At 34.1% G+C, this 9,015-nt stretch overlaps 1 non-coding gene across 1 annotated transcript; it reads left to right on the forward strand.

Moving 5' to 3' along the window:
* Positions 1–538: 538 nt before the first annotated feature.
* LOC145056176 (small nucleolar RNA R71) lies at positions 539–645 on the forward strand. Its single transcript, XR_013685708.1, has one exon. It is a non-coding gene; the product is annotated as a small nucleolar RNA R71 (small nucleolar RNA).
* The last annotated feature ends 8,370 nt before the right edge of the window (positions 646–9,015 follow it).

Raw genomic sequence — 9,015 nt, forward strand, 5'->3', positions numbered from 1 at the left:
TGTAAGCATGTCTTCCAAATCCGATTTCTTTTCATGCACCGGTTCCTCCTTTTGGTAAAAACCTCTATCTTTTTGCTTATACTTTTCTTCCCTTGTCTTTTTGTACTCTTCATATGGTAGCCATTCTTTCCTCAGTTTTCGCCAATTATCGTCAAATCTATCACCACTTGAATAGCACACTTGTCCCTTCCAGTTCCCATTCTCATCAAGATCACAATCTTTTGTAAGGTGAGGCCCTCTACAGTTTTCACATCCTACCCTAATAACATGGATGGATTGGTCCATCTTAGTCATTCTTCGGTCCATGATTTCCAACTTTTCCATCATTGCTGCCATGTCATCGGTAATGGAATTTACCGCCCCTCGAGTCAAGTCATTCCTTGGGTTATGGTATTCTCTAGAGTGCTTATAGAATTCTTCAATTAGTTCTTTGATCATCAGGGGTGCCTTCTTTTTTAGGGGTCCTTGCGAGTCAAGGAGCTGCTTAGTTGTTACATTGACTCCATCATAGAAAATGGAGACTTCTTGTTGGCTATTAAGATCATGATGTAGGGAATTCCTTAGTAGACTTTTGTATATCTCCCATGCCTCATAAAGGGACTCTCCAGCTTGTTGTTCAAAGTTGGTATTAGCTTTCTTCAACTTGGCTATCTTCGAAGGTGGGCAAAACTGATCAATAAATTCTTCTTTCATCTTAGCCCATGTAGTGATGGATCCGGGAGGAAGTGACTTGAGCCAATCCTTTGCAGCACCCTTGAATGTAACTGGAAGCATACGAAGCTGCTGGGTTTCACGAGGCACATTTGGAACATTAAATTAATCAGCTACATCGTTGACCTCATCCAAGTGTTTATAGGCATCTTTGTGGTCTTTTCCGTAGAAGGTAATTTCCTTGAGTTGAGCAAGTATGTGTCCCTTTAGTTCGAAAGTGACAGTAGCGAGAATTACGGGTTGCACAAGTCCCGGGCTGGTATCATCATGTATTCTCTTCTTCCATTCTCCCATGGGAACTTCATCGATGTTAGCCATGGGATTAGCTAGTTCGCCTTCAAAGTCGCTTTCTTCTTCGTATTCGGTTTCGTAGTTGTATTCAAATTCAGCTTCTTTTGGATTATCTTCAATATTCTCTAACTTGCTTTCTTCGTCTTTTTACTACTGGCCTCTCCTGCCTTCTTGTTCTTTTTCTTCCCAAAAACTGTTTTCAAGCTCTTCAAAGGTGATTTCTTAGGTGTATTAGAGCTTTCAACCTCCTTGCCTTTGTTTTTCCTTAAAGCGGATTCTGGGTCTTCAAGTGGAGGAACCAGGGGTGTGTTGGATCCTCTGGTCATGTAACGCCTACAAACAAAACAAGAAAAATGCATAAAAAGAACAAAAATAAAATAAAATACGAAACTGTGTAACAGCGATGGACTCGCCAAGTCGCTTCGATTGCACTCGGCGAGTTCAGAGCAAAAACAGAAAAATTACTTACTAACTTCTAAAAACAGAAAATTATTAAAACTTATCCTAATTACTAAATTACCTAAGAAATAACTTTGTGCAAGATAAATCTCACACAAAGGATCGATAAAACTAGAAATTAGAAATAATTTTTGAACCGTTCCTCGGCAACGGCGCCAAAAAACTTGATGTGTGTGAACTCAACTAGTACCTACTTTTAATTATAAAATTAACACACGAAGGCAGTGGACCTATCAATTGTGGTATGGCTAAATAAGTAGGGTAGCGAACTCAGGGAATGGAAAATTAAAACTAATAACTAATATTATCCAAAAGACAAGTATTGAAAGTAGGGTTTTCTCTAGTTTTACAAGACTAGAAACTTTAACTAAAACTTAACCAATCAATAGCTGAAAACACGTAAAAACAACTAAAATCAATGATCAAAAGGGTTTATGTTTAGGTTCAACTCATTTACTCCTATGGTTAATTTTTATGTTAATGTACTAGATTAATTGTTATTGGTTACCGATTATGGTGATTAGATTCACATTCGTTATTACCAATCCTTAGGAAATAGATTAATTTAAGCAGTGATCAAGTGATTAAACTAATAAACCTCCTAGTTCAATTATTCGGATTAAATAATTAGCTAATAAATGATATAAATCTATACTAAAAATATAGCTAAGTATGAAAATATCAAAACACCCCACACTCGACTTTTGCTTGCCCCCAAGCAAAACTGAATTTTAAACATACTAGCATCACATAAGACAATCCCAATTGAACCCAACCATTATGCCAAGACCTCAATGCATGTATTTGTGTCTAAATTTTTTTTCCTAAGGACCCCTCCCCCCTAATTCTAAATACTCACAATCCTCATAAACGCTCGCCCATTTTTTCCGAACAATGCTCATTTTATGCATCCCTCAGAATCCATCTGTAGAAAACTTCTAACCTCATGGTATATTTGGTTGAGCAACCCAAGCACACATAATCTAGAAAATTACAATTTTTTCGATTCCAAAATTCTTATAACTTTTCTTTGATCTTTTGATCTTTACTTTAACTGCTCCAAAATTCTTATAACTTTTCTTGTAATTCTCTCTCTTTTTTTTCACATGTAACTCACTTTTTTTTCACTCAAAACCCTACATGCTTAAGTAGGGGTGCTCAACTTCAACCTTTATTGACAAAAAATAATAATTTTCCTATATACATTTTAGACAAAACTGCAAAAATGGTCCCTGTGGTTTCTCATTTTATGTGGTTACGGTCCAAACGTTTGAAAAGTTGCAGATATGGTTCTTTTCAACAAGTTTTGTTGTGGTTTTGGTCCCTCATCCGTTAGTTGGCTGTTAACTTTTTTAAAATGACAATTTTACCCCCAGGGACCATTTTCGCAGTTTTGTCTCTTAGCATACCATAAGGACCATTTTTGCATACATTCTTTTTTATTTTATTGAAGTATTATATATTAATAGATATTTTTAATATATAATATTATATATTAATAAATATTCTTTTGTTGGATTATTAATTTATTTTAGTTGATTTCGTTTAATTTTTTTTGTTGGAGTAATTCTTTTTATTGAATTATTATATATCAATACATATAGTTTTTAATAAATAATATTTATATCATAATAAATATTATATTATTGGATTATTAATTTATTTTAGTTAATTTTTGTAATTCCTTTTTTTTAGATTATTTTTTATTGGATTATTAATTTTAATTTATTATTTTATTCATATACTAAATATTGTTTTTTATTATTAATTTAATTTAGTTAATTCTATTTTTAAATTTTTTTTGTCGAAATAATTCTTTTTATTGAATTATTATAAATCAGTACATATAGTTTTTAATATATAATATTTATATCATAATAAATATTATATTATGGGATTATTATATATTACAAAACATTATTTTTTTGGATTTTTAATTTCTTTTAGTTTATTCTTTTTATAATTTCTTTTTTGTTGGAGCAATTATTTTTTATTAGATTATTATATATCAATAAATACTATTTTTAATATATAATATTTATACTATAATAATTAATACATTATTGGATTATTAATTTTGGTAATTTCTTTTTTGTTTTTTTGAATTATTTATTTATTGAATTATTACTTTTAAATTTATTATTTTTTAAGATAATAAATATTATCGTATTAGATTTTTATTTTATTTTTAATGTATACTATTAATTGTTTTTAATTTTATTAGCACTACAAAGTTGTCGAAATACATAAAAGTATCACTTATCATCGTAAAAAATTGGCAGGATCACCTTCAAACACCTACATCGGAGGTTCAATAGATACCCTACCCTATTCCACCTAGCGTTGCTGGTAGCCACCTACGACAACCTCTTCTTAATCCACTGGAATCCTTCATATCCTACATAACGCACAACAAACCCCTATAACAATTATAAGTGGTGGTGGTGACCGAGTGATGGTGGTGATATTTTCCCTATGGTTTCTCATTATAAGCTACATGAAATGAAAGTGTTTGGCAGTGATTCTAATGATTTCGATGATGAGAGACGACGATTTTGTGGTGGAACCAATAAAATTAACAAGAAGTATTATTATAAATTAAAAATAAATTAATAATCCAATAAAGTAATATTAAGTATATGAAGAAAATAATAAATTAAAAGTAATAATCCAACAAAAATAGTTTAAAAAAAGAAATTACAAAATTAACTGCAAGAAAATAATAATCCAATAATCTAATATTTATTATGATATAAATATTATATACTAAAAACTATATGTACTGATTTATAATAATTCAATAAAAAAGAATTACTTCGACAAAAAAAATTAAAAATAGAATTAACTAAAACAAACTAATAATCCAAATAAAACAATATTTAGTATATGAATAAAATAATAAACTAAAAGTAATAATCCAATAAAAATTAATTAAAAAAAAGGAATTACAAAAATTAACAACCCAATAATATAATATTTATTATGATATAAATATTATTTATTAAAAACTATATATATTGATATATAATAATTCAATAAAAAATAATTATTCCAACAAAAAATAAATAAACGAAATCAACTAAAATAAATTAATAATCTAATAAAAGAATATTTATTAATATATAATATTATATTTTAAAAATAATATCTATTAATATATAATACTTCAATAAAATAAAAAAGAATGTATGCAAAAATGGTCTTTATAATATGGTAAAAGACAAAACTGCGAAAATGGTCCCTAAGGGTAAAATTGTCATTTTAAGGAAGTTAAAAACCAACTAACGGACAAGGGACCAAAACCACAACAAAACTTGTTGAAAAGGACCATATCTGCAACTTTTCAAACGTTTGGACCATAACCACATAAAATAAGAAACCACAGGGACCATTTTTGCAGTTTTGTCTACATTTTAAGTACACAATGCTAAACTTATTGCATCCTTCAAACTAAGCGAGGTTGTGTTTTCGTCCCATGATTTCACTAGAATAAAGGGGGCCACAAATGCACTAGAACATGTATAGACTCAACTAAACATTTGGGTCTTCATGCAATCATCAAACATAACACTAGCATGGAATCCTAATTATTTTACGAAAATTTTCTAAATTAATCCTAGTAATTTTATGCAAAAAATTTACAACTAAAATTTCAACTAATGTAACCAACCCCCTACCCAACACATAATTTATGCAATGTCCCCATTGCATACTATACATGATAAAAACATAAAAGTGAAGAGAGAATTGGAACAAACTCCCCTGGGATAGTAGTCGCGAGGTTGATCTTCTTCTTTGAAAGCTCCATCTTCAATTGACTTTAAACATGGGAACAACTCATCCATGTTTGGGTGTCAAATCTTGTGTAGTACAACTCCAATTATGCAGGAAAATAGTCTTGAAAAATCTTCGGAAAATAGCTTTGAAAGAATATGAGTAAACCCCTATCAAATATGGTCAAACCCCAAATGTTGATAGTGAAATATCAAGTGACTTGCCAAGTAAAGACGGCTTCTCGATGAGCAGAATGCTTTTTAGCAGATAAATCGTGATTTTTCAACTGGACTCGCCGAGCCCAAATTATGCACTCGACGAGTACATCGCTGAGTGATAAATGTTTCTTCTGCTTTTGGGTCCGTTTCTGCTATGGTTGGGTATAATAATTTAGTGTCTTTCCTTCACTTTTTCTTTAATAAGCAACACTCTTAAACCCTCTCTTGACAACAGACTCAACCTTAAAATCAAAAATAGCTCATTTTCTTCTAGACTCGACCTTTACTCTCGCCTTCACACTTGAAACTCTCGCATGCATCCTAGGCTCAATCTAAAAATAAGGACAACCACAAGTGATAAAAGCAAATTCCTACTTAACGTCCTAAAAGTTTAGAGTTCCAAACAACCAAACAAAAACAAACATAGCAAATTGTTTTCAAACATTCAAATTAAACACAAAATCAAACTTCAATCTACATCTTCCTCTTCATCTCCTTGTAGCCCCCTCCATCCAGCTTGGTTTCTCCTTGCTTGCATCCTTTCATCCTAACTTGACACATATGGGAATTCGGGTCCTGGCCTTGGTGCGAAATTCATTTGCTCAAATAAATAAGCAAATGACTCGTTAACATAATTCACGCCTCTCCCAATTTCGTCTTGGTACTCTTCAACCACCGGAATAACCGGTGGGTCTTCTCGGACTTGCTCTCTCCTTTGCCTCACTCGTCTTCCCGGCTCCTCTGGCATTAATGCTTCATCATCATTGGGGATAGAAATGTGCCCTCCACCAAAATCCTCAATAATCCTAGCCCTCCTGAATAATGTTGTGCTAAAGGGAGGACTAGGAATCATTATTAATAACCGTGCCTCTTGTTGGTCCAAAATACCATAAGTCCTTGCAAGCCTTTTAACAAACATGCCCCCGTTAATCTTTAAAGTGACCCGCTCCTTAACTGCCCTTTCCGCTAAATATTTTGCTATACAATATGGCAAATTTCAAAAGACCTTAGGAGTGATAATACTCCACATGTAGAAAATGTCAAGAGTAGGGACTTTATCGTCATCCTTTTGCATGTTAATAGAACTTGCGATCAAATTATGTATCAAGCGATGAATCGGGGAACATATGCTCTCCTCATGGGCGGATGAATGAATGTAAACCCGGTTTGCAATTGTGGTCCACCAAGTTGATGCAACCACATCTTCAGGTAAGTCTTTATGGCACTGTTCCAAGAAAGATTCAAAAGTCTCATACATTATCACGTGTTAATCATAAATACCAAGTCTCCATGCCAACTCTGCAATGCTGCACTGACGCAACTCTCCTCTAAGGTAGAATGAAATAACCTTTGGGCTGTAGTAGTCATTACCACCCCGGAAGGAAATGGTGGCAAAGAACTCCCAACACAACTCTTGATACACGGGTTCTTGAAGCTTGAATAATCGATTCCAACTGTCATAAATTATTGTCACCCCATCAACTTCAATAGATTTGACCACATAACGGTTCAACTCTTCCTCCAACCCAACTTGTCCTATATATTCCCACTCTAGTTCATTAGGACGTAAATATCCTTGCGCTTCAATGCCTCCAGATTGTTTTTTTACACGTGCAAGTGAAGACTTTGAAGTTATTTGAGGAAAATCAAGCCATGGAATGTTCCCATGATTGCCCCTCTTGAAGTTTGCCCCTTCCTGGACAGGTTTCCTAGACAACACAACCAAGAAAACAACCAACAAAGCACAGGAAAATAAAAGTGGTCAGATTCTGGCCATCAGCAGCATGGACTCGCCGAGTACACGAACAGACTCGGCGAGTAGGACGAACTTTGCGAGTCCAGATCTGTTTGGTGGAATAAATCAACCAAATATGTAAATTACCCAAAGGGTTTGGTTCGGTATGTCTCAGGAGCATAACCATTCAAGAATTTTTTTCTAAAACATCCTAATTTAACAAAAACTCAAAACCCTAAAATCCAAGTTTAGTCAAAGTGGGGATTTTGCAGAAATTAAGGGCATAACTTACCAAAGATTGAAACTTTTAACAGATAAAGAGTGAAAAATAGTTACCTTTGAGTTGGATTTGCAAGAGAAAAGAGGAATCAAGTTGGAACTTGAGAGAGAACTCGCTCGTCGTGTAGGGATGGCGGCTGGAAGAGTTGTTGCAAATGTTTTACAATTAGGGTAAAACCCCCTTTTACAGAATGTAAAAAATAATTTTTTTTTCTGGTAAATACGTGGACTCGCCAAGTAGGTGTTCCTACTCGCCGAGTAGCAACACGATTTCGCGTGTAATCGGGATTTATTAAACGGGCTCACCGAGTAAGCGTATGGACTCGACGAGTACTATACTTTGCTTCATAATTTTTTTTGTAATGCCACCACCCCACACTTGAGCATTGCTTGTCCTCAAGTAATCATCATGAGCACAGAAGAAGAAGATTGATAAAAACAGATCCTAAGAAAAATGAAAATAAAAATGAGAAATAAAGGAAAAAGAAAAGCAAACTCTAAAATCGGGTTGCCTCCTAGAAACGCTTCTTTTTTAAGAGTCTTTAGCTGGACTTCGTTCCGCTCTAAGGTTCTGTAGTGCCTCCCAGAAGCAGCCCTTCTTCAAGTCCTTCATCTTTTGGAACTCCTTCTTCATATTTCTTCACTCTATGACCATTAACCTTGAAAGGAATTCTGTCTCTTGATATAAGCTCAACCGCCCCATGTGGAAAAACTGGCTATACTATAAATGGACCATCCCATCACGTCTTCAACTTTCCCGGAAAAAGTTTGAACCTTGAATTGAAGAGTAACACCTTTTGTCCCCCTTTAAAGTCTTTATTACCATTCAATCTTTTATCATGCCAATTCTTGGTCTTTTCTTTGTAGATCAAGGAACTAGTGTAGGCTTCATTCCTAAGCTCTTCCAAGGCATTCATTTGCATTAACTGGTTAGTTCTAAGTTCAGCCAAATCAAAATTGCACACCTTTAATGCCCGATAATCCTTATGCTCCATTTCAACCGGTAAGTGGCAATTTTTTCCATGGACTAGCCTATATGGTATAGTACCAATTGGTGTCTTAAAAGTTGTTCGGAAGGCACAAAGTGCATCATCTAATTTATCCGACCATTCCTTCCGATTTCCTCCAACCGATCTCTCTAAAATTCTTTTTAACGCCCTATTTGTTACTTCAATTTGGCCACTTGTTTGTGGATGAGATGATGTTGAGAACCTATGGTGCATTGCACCCCATATCTCTTTAATACTTTGGCCAATTGATCAATTGCAAAGTGAGTGCCTCGGTCACTAATGAGAGCTTTAGGAACTCCAAATCTTGAGAATAGTTTCTTTAAAAAGCGTACCACCACCCGAGCATCATTAGTGGGTAATGCTTGTGCCTCCGCCCACTTAGACACGCAATCAACCGCCACCAAGATATACTTATTCCCTTTAGACATGGGAAAGGGTCCCATGAAATCAATCCCCCACACATCAAATATTTCACACACTTGGATGCTATGTTGGGGCATTTCATTTCGGGATGATATATTCCCCGCTCTTTGGCATG

Source organism: Lactuca serriola, chromosome 5 (genome assembly GCF_051521515.1).
Source record: "Lactuca serriola cultivar US96UC23 chromosome 5, Lser_US96UC23_V15, whole genome shotgun sequence".
In the NCBI taxonomy this organism is placed as follows: domain Eukaryota; kingdom Viridiplantae; phylum Streptophyta; class Magnoliopsida; order Asterales; family Asteraceae; genus Lactuca; species Lactuca serriola.